We start from the raw sequence: 15,129 nt of genomic DNA, 5'->3' as shown, positions 1-15,129 counted from the left end.
AGATCCCATTAGCGAAAATGTAGTCAAGTGATTCAATCTAGCTGCAAAGTGAGGGATGAAACTTAAAAAGGAAGGCCACATCTGGGCAGGTGGTGGCAACTTGGGTGGTAAACAGCTGTGGAGCCACCATGCCAGCACTGAGCTGTCTGCATCTGGACTTTTATGAGAGAGAAATAAACTTTCTTCATGTTTAAGTCACTTGATTTGGGATCTCAATTTCCCATAACAGAACCTAAATTCTAATTATTAAAAAGAATAATTCTCTCTGGGACAAAAATAAGCATATAGACATATGTTGCCGTTGTGACCCAAACAGACATACTTTGATGAGAAGCAGTGTTGTCAGAGTTATCACATTAGTTGAGGGCTCTCTCGCTTTGAGTAACTCTCACCTTTAAAGGCTGAGAAAGAAGAGTGAACAGGTACAGCCAATGAGAAAAAAGAAGAAGCAGAAGAACAGTTTCAGGGATCCCAACGGGAAAAGTCTGGCACCTGAGAAGTCAGGTTAGATACCCAAGATTTAAAATTCCTATTAGACTGAGTGACATGGAGCTCATCAGTTACCTTTAATAAGTTATTTTGCTACAAAATTGAATGTTAATTCTTCTAATGTATGCTGTGCAATTCAGTCATTCTCTTTGGCAAGGTTTCTTGTCTTTGTTTATCTTGTCTATTTCATGCTCTTTACCATTTCAAACCTACCTTAAGCTATTTTTTTAAAGGAAATTTATTTGGAAATTTATGAGATCCAAGAAATCAAGAAATAACAAGAGACACAAATACTTTTAAATCAAAGAAAATTTGCAAATCAGAAAAGTTCCCTTTCTTCTTTTCTGGTCCTGAAAAATAAGACATTTATTCATTTACTCAGTGAACATCTATTGAAAACCTACTGTGTGCTAGGCATTATGCTTGGGACTGGGGATAAAAAAGTTACAAAGTTAGAGCTGTCTCTACCCTCACCATACTTAGGGTCAAGTGGGGAGGCAACCAAATATAAAGAAAGTATCAATGGTGTGACAAGGCCTAACATGGTAGCTCATGCCTGTAGTCCCAACATTTTGGGAGGCTGAACAGGAAGATTGGCTGAGGCCAGGAGTTAGAGACCAGCCTGACCAACATAGTGAGATCCCATCTCTAAAAAAAAAAGTGCTGATAAAGGATATGGTAGAAGGAGTTAAGAGTTCCATGGGAGCACACAGAAATTACACTTAATCCAGACCTAGGGGATCAGAGAAGGTTTCTGAGGAGAGTTGAAGTATGAGCAGCAGTTAGCCTATTGAGGATGAACAGGGATAAGAGGGATGAAGAGGAGCACTCTAAATAGAAGCAACAGAATATGCAGTGACCCAGAATACAAGAAGATCATAATGGCTTTAAAAAGCAAAAATAAATTGTGTGTGTGCATGTGCTATGTTGTGGACTATGAAAAGGAAGAGATGAAGCTGGAAGGTAGACAAGGTTCAGTTTATGCAGATCCTTGTAAATATCATAAGAGCTCACAGAACTGTGAGAAACATGCTGAGTTCTATGGAAGAAAACAACATGAAATTTTATTTTTAGCAAAATCATTCTGGCTGTAGTATGTAAAATATATAAGGGGCATCCTTATAAGGGTCTATGTTGTAGAACATCTAAGGGGGGACCCCAACAAGAAGCAAGGAGACCACTGGAAGCTTCCTCCTGGCATCCCATAAAGTTATGATGGATATGGGTAAGAGATGATGATGTCCAATATGGTGTCCACTAGCAACAAATATCTATTAAAATGTGACTAATTCAAATTGAAGATGTAAAATATCTCACTAATATTTTTTAGACATGTTAAAATGACCATATATGTTAAAAATATATTTTATGTTATATAAAATTATATACATGTTAAAATATAAATATACATATAGTTTATATATTTATATATACATGTTAAAATATACATATATTTTATGACATGTTAAAATGACTACAGTCATTTTATAGTCATTTTAACATGTATATGTTATTATATATACATACATATATACATACAATAATTTTTATATATATATATATATACATACATATATATATTTTTTGAGACAGAGTCTTGTTCTGTCGCCCAGTCTGGAGTACAACGGCTCTGTCTTGGCTCACTGCAACCTCTGTTTCCTGGGTTCAAGCGATTCTCCTGCCTCAGCCTCCCGAGTAATTGGGATTACGGGCATGCACCATCATATCCAGCTCATTTTTCTATTTTTAGTAGAGACGGGGTTTCAACATGTTGGCCAGGCTAGTCTCAAACTCCTGACCTCAGGTGATCCGCCCACCTCAGCCTCTTGCAGTGCTGGGATTACAGGTATGTGCCACCGTGCCTGGCCTAAAATGACAATATTTTAAAAATATTTTTATTGTGGTAAAATATACATAATGTAAAATTTATCATCTTAAATATTTTTAAGTGTGCAGTTCAGTGATATTAAGTATATTCATATTGTTGTGCAACCATCACCACCATCCATCTCCAGAACTCAGAACTCTTCTCATCTTGTAAAACTGAAAATCTATACCCATTAAACAATAATTCCCAATTTTCCCCTTCCTTCAGCCCCTGACGACTACCATTCTACTTTCTGTGTCTATGCATTTGATTACTCTAGGTACCTCATATAAGTGGAATCAACAGTATTTGTCTTTTCATGACTAGCGTATTTCGTTTAGCATAATGCCCTCAAATTTCATCCATATTGTAGCATGTAAAATGACAATATGTTTGACATATTGGATTAAATAAAATATATTGTTAAAATTAATCTTAGTGTTTCTTTTTACTTTTTGTGGCTCCTAAAAAATTAAAAGATTTTACATAAATGTATTTCTGGTATTTTCCATTAAAAAAGAAAACAATTTACATATGTGATTCACTATATATATATAATTTTTATTTTTTTGAGACAGAGTCTTGCTCCATCATCCAGGCTGGAGTGCAGTGACGTGATCTCAGCTCACTGGAACCTCTGCCGTCTGGGTTCGAGTGATTCTTCTGACTCAGCCTCCTAAGTAGCTAGGATTACAGGCACACGCCACCATGCCCAGATAATTTTTGTATTTTTAGTACAGATGGAGTTTCACCACATTGGCCAGGCTGGTCTCGAACTCCTGACCTCAAGTGATCCACCCACCTCGGCTTCCCAAAGTGCTGGGATTACAGGCATGAGCCACTGTGCCTGGCCCTCACATTATATTTTTATTGGACAGCACAGATTTAGAGCCTTTGCATTAGAAAATAGAGAAAAATGCATGAATAAAGAGATACTGAGGCGATGGATTTGATAGAACTTGTTTATCAGTTGCATATAAAGGATAAAAAAGAGGGAAGAATAAATAATGATTCCTAAGCTGCTAACTTGAGCAACTAAATAAAAGGATAATAGATTCTGGAAAGCTTGAAGAAAGAAAGGTTTTTTTACTGTTTTCTTTTTATTTTAAGCCAGAAGAGGATTCAGTATGTTTAAAAGAAAATATGAAGGAATCAGAGAGAGGAAGACAATAAAGATATGTGAAAAGTACTTTGTCTCCCTTAAGCAGGAGGGAGACACACCTATCTCAATGTAGAAGAAGAAAAGCAGGAGCAGATAGGTTCTGGTATACAGTTAATTTTACAGATTTATAAATAGTAAATTGAAACTTTCCCCCCCAAAAAAGGCTTCTGGCTGAGCACAGTAGCTCACGCCTTTAATCCCAACACTTTGGGAGGCTGAGGCGGGTGGATCACCTGAGGTCAGGAGTTTGAGACCAGCCTGGCCAACATTGTGAAACCCTGTCCCTACTAAAAATACAAAAGTTACTCAAGTGTGGTGGTGCATGTCTGTAGTCTCAGCTACTTGGGAGGCTGAGGCAGGAGAATTGCTTAAACCCAGGAGGCGGATGTTGCTGGGAGCTGAGATTGTGCCACTGCACTCCAGCCTGGGCAACAGAGCGAGACTCCATTTCAAAAAAAAAAAAAATGCTTACTGGCCTTAAGGTCAGCTTATTGTGTTGAAAGACCTCAAGAAAGTGGAAAAACTCTAAAGACTGTAAGGGTTTCCAGGCAGCATTGAGACTCCATGAGGCTCGAGGGAGGACTGTGGAGAACCACCAGCCCTGGAAGTAGGCACAGAGGAAGGAGATCACCAGGTTGCCTGGGCAGAGATTCTTTTAGGTGTTTGTGGAAAAAGGACAATGGTGCCAGGAAGTTTGGGAACTGACAAGAGTATTAACTAAGCGAAGAACATAGAATCTAAGAGTTTCTTGAAAAATGGGTTGGCCAGATGCTTGGAGAATTCTTTGAAGTCATATTAGAGAGCTGTGGCCAGTGGGATATTTAGAATAAATATTTCAAAGATGGGGAAGCTCAGGGCAATGACGTGGTCCAGAGTGGATACCTAAAGTGGAATGGAGGTGAAGGTTAATAAAGATGAGATCAAGGAATTGAGAGGCCTGCGACATTGAGAAAGACATTTAATTCACCTCACGAGAATGGAGAGATCTGAGTGCAGCAGGCAGTGAGCCAGATGCCTATATCTTCAAGAAATTGGGGAAGAGGTTGGTGACAGGAGGAAACTAGATTTACAGCACAGTAGTTATCCAGTAAATGTTAGTTTTATTTAACAGTTCACATACACATAGAGATACAATATGTCTCTCTCTGTTTTTCAATATATACACACACATATACTCACATATGCTCTTCCCTACTGACATACAAGAATCCAGTTTTTTACACAAGCATGTCACAGAGAATTTGGGGTAAATGTGTCAAATTGTGCCTTTTCTTTTTGTGTTGCAGATAGAAAAAAAAAAAGATGTGCAATTTGTTAGCACCATTAACAATAGAACTTTACAAATGTGCTCAAACAATAGCTTCTAAAGGTTAGGGGCAGGCCATGCTGGTACATGCTGAAAAAGCATTTTTAAAGGCAGATTTTTATAGTGAAGAGTGCTGAACTATGTGTCAGAAGAACTGGTTTCCAAAACAATTGTTCAATTATCACTTGGGTGTTTTGAGGCAAAACAGTTAACCTTGGTGAATCCATCTTCCCATCTGTAGAAGATGGGTGGTTTTTACAGCTCTTACAACTCTACAAGGTCTTTGTGAAGATTCAGTAAGAAAATGTTCACAAAATTTATTTGCAGTCTGTTAAGTGCTCATATTAATTATTATCTGAGGAGACTCCTGACCTGGCGCTAGTGAAAATTTTTTTCATCATGGTTCCTATTATCCTGGTAATATTCACATTCATAATGGAAAAAAATGAGAATTAGAGCAAATTATGATTTCTGAACGATTTTTAAAAAATTGATTATTCTACACTTTTGTGGAGTTTCTTTAGTTGCTTTAGGGGACATACCAAAATAAATCATCTCTTTTTTATTTCCTTAAAAGTGTGGATAATCTCATTAGAATCACCAGAGATATTTGTTTAAAATATAGTTGCCTGTACCCAGTGACTAGAGATTCTGTCCTTTGACCTGAGACTCAAGAACCTGTATTTTAAACAAGCATCCTAGTTGACTACACACACTAAAAAATTTTTATAACAACGTTGTTGAGATAGAATTCACATACTATGCAATTCACCCATTTAAAGTATAAAATTCAGTGGTTTTTAGTATACCCACAAAGTTGTGCAACCATCACCATAACATTTGAAACCTACTGGTTTAGTAAAAGTTTTATGGAGGCTGAGGTTGCTCTCTGATCACTGCATAAAGAATTTCCTACCTCAACCCCAAGTATAAATGTAGATAGAAGACAAAATCTTGCAAGCCATGCAGCTCGTCTGTTTCCTAAGCACTGGTGGCCTTTTTCTAAACAAATTTTCTTCATTTTACAAAAGGGTTAGGAAGTACTGTAGAGAGAATATAAGTGCCACATGGCCAGAAGAGTGTGAGATTTTCTTCCTCCCTAAAAATCTGGCAAGCCTTACCCTTCTCTTGCCAGCCGATGGATCAGAAAGAGTTTGTAAAAGGAAAGAATCAGGATTAGGCTAATGTTCCTTTGCTCCTTCTAAGGCCTATTTTTTAATCTAAAGGTCTTTTTTTCTTCTTAAGAATTCAGGATCAATGCAATTTCATAATAGCTTTGGACAGAGCATGTCTTTTGACAGCTTATTGACATTTTAGTTTGTCAGCTTCCGGAAATCCATTGTTGACTCAAGTTCCACCTCTGTTTAATTAGAGGGGGAACACTTTTAAACAAAAACACTTACTTTTTTCCCCATAAATGGTAAGATGTGAGCCAGAAACAGCCAAAGCTTTAGAAAGAGTCACAACTATTTAGGTTGATGTTTTAGATATTTTACAAAGTGCTTTTCTTACTTTCATGGGGAGAAAAATGTTTTAGAGAGAGCATGTTGGGAAAACCAGACAAGTTTCTTTTCTAGTTTTTTATTTTATAGTGACGAGGTTTCACCATGCTGCCCAGGCTGGTCTTGTACTCCTGGGCTCAAGTGCTCCTCTCAAAGTGGTGGGATTACAGGAGTGAGCCACTATACACAGCCCTTTTCTAGTTTTCAAAGAGAGGGTTTCTTATTTTGTTTACAGTGTGGTAAATTTCTCAAGCACTGTATTCATTTGTGAGTATAATTTCTATAAGTATATATATTAGTATTGTGGTTGTGTCTGATACACACACACACACACACACACACACCTCTAGGCTCCTCTTCTACTGGAACTAATAGCCAATCTAGAAAATATCACCATCTGAGTTTGATTACAAGGGAGGGTTAAAAAAAAGCTCCATAAACTCTTATAGACAGTTTAGACCAATCCTTCCTTTCTACAGAAGAGAAAACTAAGGCCCAGAGAGGTTTGGTAACCTTAAAATAGAACACACTTTCCTGCCTGACTTAGAGTACGTGGTCACACCTTTAGACAAAGTTACCTTTGATTAAAATTAAGTACTGAATTAAATATGATTTTCAGGGAGAGACACTAAAGCTACAACAAAGTTACTCCTTTGTTAATAGATAGGGATTATATTTTCAAGACCATAACATTAAATGAAAGCAGAGTGCAACTTATATTTTAAAACTGGTTCTTTTCCATGATGCAAAAATAAAAGTACAGTATAAGTTATGTTTTAAAGTTGGTTATTTTTCCCTGCTGTATAAAAAGATTGTCAATTCAGTATACAGCTCAAACTATCTGTTAATGGTTTCCAAATTCCAGAGAGCTCTGTCTGACATTGTTCAAACTGCTGGTAATATCACCACATATAGATCCTATGTTGGTTTAAAGCACATGCCCCCACAACATTACCCTTGTTTATATGTCTTGAAGCAGCCCCTAGTTCCAGGAAATACTTTGTCATCAAGCACTTGACAATTTTTGGTTGCCATCAACCACGTCACAAACTTAACACTCAGCTTTCCCAGTCAGTCTTTCCAGGGACCCAACTCACCTCTTTCTGTTTGGGTTTCCATGCTGACATTTAGAAAAACAACAGTCACTCGACTCATAAAGCCCTTTCTCTATGTTCCGTACTAATTTTAATATTGACTTTCTCCTAAAAGCTCCAAAATATTTTAAGGAATTTTTTTCCATTTTTGCAAGATTGAGCTTCCAAGCTTGTATTTTTTAAGTGCTTCCAATTTTTTTTCTTAACATATGTTGCACGAAGTCTGTCCTATTAACAGAACCTACTCCTTTTCCAAATAGTATGAAAATCCAAAGATTTAGCCTTTCAGAGAGCATTTCTAGGTTGTACAATTAATTTGAGCTTTGTGTTTAGCTCAAATGATTTTGTTTAGATTAGGTTCTCCCATGTCTCTTATCTATAATTATCAAAGATTTTGAATTCAAATCCATTTCTGGAACATCCGATTTAGTGTGTATCTGGGTGGTGACACATTTCTTTGTACTCATGAGGACAGTAAAAGATTTTTTTAAAAATGAACACAGCAGTATAACATTTGATTCTTGCATTTTTTTAGCAGTTCTCCTTTGCTTCCCCCTCCCAGTCAGGAAACTCTATTTAAAATCATAGGATTTGATAAATGTGTGTAGCAAATTAAAATTCTTAATTTGCTACATTACTGTATGTAATTAAGCACTTCGATGCTGGAATCAGACTGCCTGGGATTGGATCTTGGTTATGCTACTTCCTACCTGTGCAACCTTGAGAAAGTTATTTTTTTCTTTGTGCTTCAGTTTTTAAATAGAAATAACAAAAGGTAAATGGAGATTGAGTAGTAAATATATACAAATCACTTAGAATAATAGTGCCTGATACATAGAAATAATAAATATTAGCTATTTCTAAACTGCATTAAACAGACTATATAGATCAGTTACCAGGAATATATAGATATCATAGAGCTTAGAAGCTTACATACATGAGATCCCCAGGATATATAGGTAGGATAATTTTGAAGAAATTTGAGATAAGTGCCTTATTTTTTTTTACTTATTGCCTTGAATTTTTACTATATTTTATTGTTTTATTTATTTTATTTGTTGGCTTGAAGAATTTTACTTCTTGCCTTGAATTTCAATTTGCATCATAAAGAAATAATTCTACAGTAGGAGGTATTTAAAGGTTCTTCTGTGGCTGATATTTGTGATGATATATAGTTTTGATATCCATGTCATGATGGTTTTGGGATTTGAATGAAAACTTTTCTGAATGATTTTGACTAATCTGAGCCATCATGATCCGGGAATTCTATCAGAAAAATCTACCAGAAAATACTGGAATAGTTTGCCAGTGAACAATGTGAGAGAGAGCAAGAGTATTGCTTCTAGTCACCATTAAGACCATTCATCAACTCTAACCAAATCTGTCACAGACAAGTAGCAGGGCCAGAAGCTGAAACATACATCCAGAGTGAAACTCAAGACAATGAATTCTTGATTTACCTTGTTGTGATGAGGTAAAGAAGTTCCATTCTACTGGCCATGACCCAGCAATAATAACAAGAGAAGCTTCTGCTTATGATTGCACTTGACAGTTGTTGAAATATTTAACTTACTGACAGGACTTCACCTGCTCATTAAAGGAATGGTCAGGAGCATAATTTAAAATTTCTCCATTGAAGAATGAAGATTAAAGAGATTTAATTTAAATGGGAGTAAACTATAGTGCAATTTACTATACAGATATATGTATGTATATATATATCTGAGGCTATGGAGATAATAGTGATGTCCCTAAAAATTTCAGAGCCTATTTCAGTCAGTACTGAGACTCCCTTGGGCTATATATGAGACCAAATTCCTTATGTCCTGTGCAAAAATTTAGCAATGAATTGTTTGCTGTGTTATGTTATTCTCTAGTCCTGCCATCTAGGTGAATCTCTTCCTGGGCAGGTTTCAGGACTTGCATTCCTTTCTCATCTCCTGCAACATTTTCACTGTGTTCACTGTTGATTCAACTGCACTACAGCTTCACAACAGGGATCCTCTCCCTGACCTCAAACTCTCAAGATTTTATCAAATAATGCTGTTGACAGTACCATTCCTCAATTAATTTGCATGGGTGCTGTGGCCAACAGGTCTCCCAAAGGCAAATATCCTGTGTATGTTCAATTCCAACTCATTGCCTCCAGCTGGGAAGTTCATAATTAGAGCCAGAGGTTAAACTGCCTGATACAGGAGGCCCAGAGGAGCATAGAGTGATGGGGGTTGGATTGCTGTGACTCCTTTCTTAAATACAGGTTTGTTATAAATACACACCACCCACATTTTGCCCCCACTCAGCTCCTTGCAAGTTTATTGTTGGGCTTGGCTTTTCAAATATAGAAATGAATAATATCTGGCCCTACAAAAATGACACCCTGAGACAATGGGGTTAGAAATACACAAAACGATGCTTGTAATTTGAATAGAGAATTTCTCTAAAGTGAAAAAGTAAAGTGAAAAATTAAAATGGTAATTAAATCTACGAAAGTTTTTTTTTTTTTTTGCCTCCAAAATGACCAAGTCAGACTATAACAATGTACACTCTGTAATAAAAGCTAAGGCTCTACATATATGTCAGCTCCTACAAAGAGGGTAAACACTAGCCTTTATGGCTTTGATATTCTGAAATAGGAAGGTGAAAGTAGTTATATAGATTTACATAGATTTTAAAGTAAGAAATTTCCAGACAGTTAAGTTTTCCTGCTTATTACAGACTTTTAATTTATAATCCCAGTTGTGGATCCACAGAAAATCTGATTTAAAACTTAAGACAGCTTTTAATTAGGACAGATAATTAAGCAGGACTATATTTGATTCCAAGAGCTCTTGATTGTAACATTATTCCTTACGTTACCCTAATCTCAGAAATGTGTCAATACATATATCTGTTAGAGCAATTTTGCTGTTATTTTTAGACTATTAATAGCATCGAGCTCAACTTGTCTACATTTATGATTTCAAGACCTACAAGATAAAAGAAAAAAGGTCTCAGAAACATACAAAACAGGCTGTTAGGAACAAAAATCAAACTGGCCTCACAGTTCTACACAATACCTTCCCAAGACAATGGAGAAACATCTAAAGACCTCGAGAAAAAAACTTTAAAAAATGTATAGTTGGACAAACAGTCTTTCTTTCAGGTAGAAGGGCAAAAAGAAAACACTCTTAGATAAGCATTGTCTGAGAAAATAGTACATCCTGGAGTTATAATCTGGATAACTCAGAGGTGATTAAAAATTAGAATTCAAAAATGCAGAAGTAGTGATATGAATGAACTTGCATAGCATTTCTCATTTAGTCTGAACCCCCTTGTTAATCAAGTTGAAAACGTGATAGATGAATTCTGCAGCTTTGAAAAATTCTTAATCTGCAATGCTTCCCTAATCTGTTCTTTCTTCTTCTTCTTCTTTTTTTTTGAGATGGAGTCTTGCTCTGTCACCAGGCTGGAGTGCAGTGGCACGATCTCGGCTCACTGCAACCTCCACCTCCCGGGTTCAAGCAATTCTCCTGCCTCAGCCTCCCGAGTAACTGGGACTACAGGCGTGTGCCACCACGCCCAGCTAATTTTTTGTATTTTTAGTACAGACGGGGTTTCACCATGTTGGCCAGGACAGTCGATGGTCTTGATCTCTTGACCTTGTGATCCACCTGCCTCGACCTCCCAAAACGCTGGGATTACAGGCATGAGCCACTGCGCCTAGCCTCTTCTTTTTTATTTTTTACTTTACTTGTTTACTTTTGCAATTAGCTAAACATATATGTTTGTTTGCAAATCTGTACCTCTCAATTTATATGGAAGCTCTCTCTGGGTTTAGTGACAACCGAAAATAATATCTGTTGTTCTCTGGTTTTATCACTGTTAAAAAATGATAAACAACTTCTGGTTAATGATCACATTAGTTTATCTCTGATCCAGAAATACCAGTAAAATAAAAATAAAGGAATGAAATAAAGTATAAAACCACTAAGGGGAAAAATAATGTGAGAATAAATTATAGGAGGAGTCTAATTTGTGGAAAGATGGAAAACAGATGGATGAATCCTAGAAGGTTCAGGCTCACCAGGAATCTAAAAAGGTGGGAGTGTTGCCTGGAATTGAAAATGGAAGGATTATCCAAATGTCTAAATGTCTGAAAAGGGAGCTGTTAGCCTCCAGCATCCTCTTATCCCACACTACCCAGCCCAGCAGCTACCCATACAGCATGAGTACCCCTCATGCCAACCCTTGGGAACTATCAAATCACCTTCTAAAGCAGATTTCAAGCTTCTGGTTGGATTTCTTTTTATCTCTGGAAAGAGCCAAATTCATTTTCTAGATAAATTAAACCATAGAGAATCCACACTTGGGGAAACAACACACATCAGAGAAATGGAATTGAGCCCCCACAGAAAACAGGGAATGTGTGAAATTCCCACAAAATATTGAAACATCTCAGCTCTATACCCTGCTCTGCTCCTAGAAGAGAACATCAGACAGGAGATTTTACTGTGTGTTAGGCAGAAGGGTAACCCCTTAAAGACGTCCACATCCTAATCCCCCAAACCTGTGAATGCGTTATGTTACATGGCAAGGGGGAGTCAGGGTTGTAGAAGAAATTAAGTTTGCTAATCAGCTGATGTAAAAATAAGATGATTATCCTGGATTATCTAAGTGACTCAATGTAGTCATAGAGACTCTTAAATGTGGAAGAAGGAGGCAGAAATGTTAGTGTCAGAGGAATGAGATGTGAGAAAGACTCCACAGCCATTGCTGGCTTTGAAACTGGAGGGATCCATGAGTGAAAGAATGTGGTCAGCCTCTGACCACTAGAAAAGCAAGAAAACAGATTCTCCTGTAGACTCTCTACAAAGGAAACAGAGTCATGCCCACACTTTCATTTTAGCCCAGTGAGACCCATTGTTGGACTTGAACTATGCAACTGTTAGATGCATTTGTGTTGGTTTAAACCACTAACTTTGTGGTAATTTGTTATAGAAAACTAGTACAAAAAGACTGACTGAAATAAAAGGCCAGTAAATACTGAGACTGCACAACCAGGTGCCTTTCCTTTCACCCTACAGTAGTAAAGCCTCAAGTCAGCAAACCTCCCTCTCACTTCAAACTCCCTCCCCCGCCTCCCCTTTCCATGAGTGTGCTCATGCACACATAGCCTCTAATCAGCATCCAGAGCTTCTATCTTGAATGTGAACAGACTGCCAAATAGCCCAGGAATGTGAGTGAAACCTCCAAAATAGAAACTAGAAAAAAAAGATTTAAAAAGAGATAAGATTGAATGCAGAAGAAACAAAAATGGCAGGGTAGGGGGAGTTAAATTTAAGTTAAATTTAGTTTAAAAGAAAATTTTGTTTTAGAAAACCTATAATTAATATAATCAGAAATCTAAGAGAGATATCTGTAAATCAAGAACAATATGCTATTAAAGAAAAAGAAGTGGAGAGGAAAAGGGAAAAAAAATAAGTTTCTAGAAATTAAAAAATATGTCAGCAGAAATTTTAAAAATTAATAGAATGTTTGGAATATGAAGCTGGGGAAATCACCCAGAAAAAATACTAGCAAAGGCAAAAAGGCCAGCCACAGGAGAGGAAAAATAAGATAATCAATTATGCTAACAAAAGAGGTTAAAAATCAGATCAATAAGACTTCTAGAGTAGAGGAAGAAAAAATGGATAGGAAAAATGATGCAAGAAATAATATAAGAAAACATTGTTACCAAAGAACACATTCTCACGAGTTCTTGGTACAATGGATAAAAAGAGACCGACATCAAAGCACATGATAACATTTTAGAACACCTGTGATAAAGGTAAGCGGAAGCAGACATCATATTCAAAGAATATATCCAAACTCAGGATGCCAGAAGAGTGAAAAAATGTTTTTAATGATCCAAGAGAAAATAATGTTTAGCCTTGAATTATTTACCCACCCACACTATCAATTGAGTGTAAGTAAAAATTGAAAAATTGATCAGACAAGGAACTTCTCAAGAAAAAAAAAGCCCTCCAATGTATGATTTGTTTTACAAAAGTGAAGGAGTACACCAAAAAAGGAGAAGTCTTAGGTCTAGAAAATAGTCAACATAGAGTGTTGCAAGGGGAATTCCCAAGACAACAGCTATACAGAAGGTCTAGAAAGTAGTTGGTCTTTGATACTGCAATGATGCGGTTGAAGAGATATCACTAAAAAAAAAAAAAAAAAAAAAAAAAAAATCAACCAAATCAAAAAGAAATAGGAACTTGATATATTTGTCTCTATTGATACATTTCTCTTGTCAGTGGGGTAGTTGATTTTAAACTATCAATGTAAAGATTTTTGGAGGAATTCTGAACATCAGCCTTGGGAACTAATTTATGACTAAGTCCTCAAAAGCAATTGCAATGAAACAAAAATTGACAAGTGGGACCTAACTAAATTAAAGAGCTTCTGCACAGCAAGAAAAAAAGGAAAAAACTATCAACAGAGTAAACAGACAATCTACAGAATGGAAGAAACTATTCAGAAACTATGCATCCAGTAAAGGTCTAATATCCAGAATCTATAGGCAACTTAACTGAACAAACAAAAAACAAATAACCCCACTAAATAATGGGCAAAGAATATGAACAGACACTTATCAAAAGAAGACATACAAATGGCCAACACACATTTGAAAAAACGCTCAACATGCCTAATCATTAGAGAAACGCAAATCAAACCCACAGTAAGATATCATCTCACACCAGTCAGAATGGCTGTTATTAAAATGTCAAAGAAACAGCAGATGCTGTTGAGGTTGTGAATAAAAGGGAATGCTTATACACTGTTGGTGGGAATGTGAATTAGTTCAGCCACTGTGGAAAGCAGTTTGGAGATTTCCCAAAGAACTGAGAACTACCATTTGACTTAGCAATCCCATTACTGTGTATATATCCAAAAGAAAATAAATTGTTCTACCAAAAAGACATATGCACTTGTATGGTCATGGAAGCACTATTCACAAAAGCAAAGACATGGAATCAACCTAGGTGCTCATTGACAGTGGATTGAATAAAAAAAAGTGGGTACATATATACCATGGAATACTACACAGCCATAAACAAGAATGAATTCATGTCCTTTGCAGCAACATAGATGCCCCTGGAGGTGATTATCATAGGTGAATTAACGCAGGAACAGAAAACCAAATACTGCATGTTGTCACCTGTAAGTGGGAGCTAAACACTGGATACTCATGAACATAAAAATGGCTACGGGGGGACTATTGGAGCAGGGAGGGAGGCAAGGGGGCAAGAGTTGAAAAACTATTGGGTACTATGCTCAGTACCTGGGTGATGGGATCATTCACACCCCAAACCTCAATGTCACACAATATACCCAGATAGCAAACTTGCACATGTACCCCGTGAATCTAAACTAAAAGTTGAAATTATTTTGAAAAAAGATTTTTGGAGGGTGAATAATATTAGATATAAAGAAAGTAAAGCAAGCATAACTATAATAACAAGAATACACAATAATTAGCTCAGGAAATCAAAGTCATAGAAGAAATGTAAATCATAATAAATTACATACTCATTTATAAATAATATTTATGTGGTAAGTTGTAGCAATATAAACAAATTTGTATTCATTTAACCAAAAATTTGGGGTAGAAGAATGCTAGATCTTTATCTTTTAGATTTAGGATGCGAAAGGTAAAGTCTCAAATCAGTACCTCTATAAATGGCATT

The sequence above is a fragment of the Pongo pygmaeus genome, chromosome 11 (genome assembly GCF_028885625.2).
Source record: "Pongo pygmaeus isolate AG05252 chromosome 11, NHGRI_mPonPyg2-v2.0_pri, whole genome shotgun sequence".
In the NCBI taxonomy this organism is placed as follows: domain Eukaryota; kingdom Metazoa; phylum Chordata; class Mammalia; order Primates; family Hominidae; genus Pongo; species Pongo pygmaeus.
The sequence above is the reverse complement of the archived record's forward strand: the minus strand, read 5'-3'. Positions refer to the sequence as shown.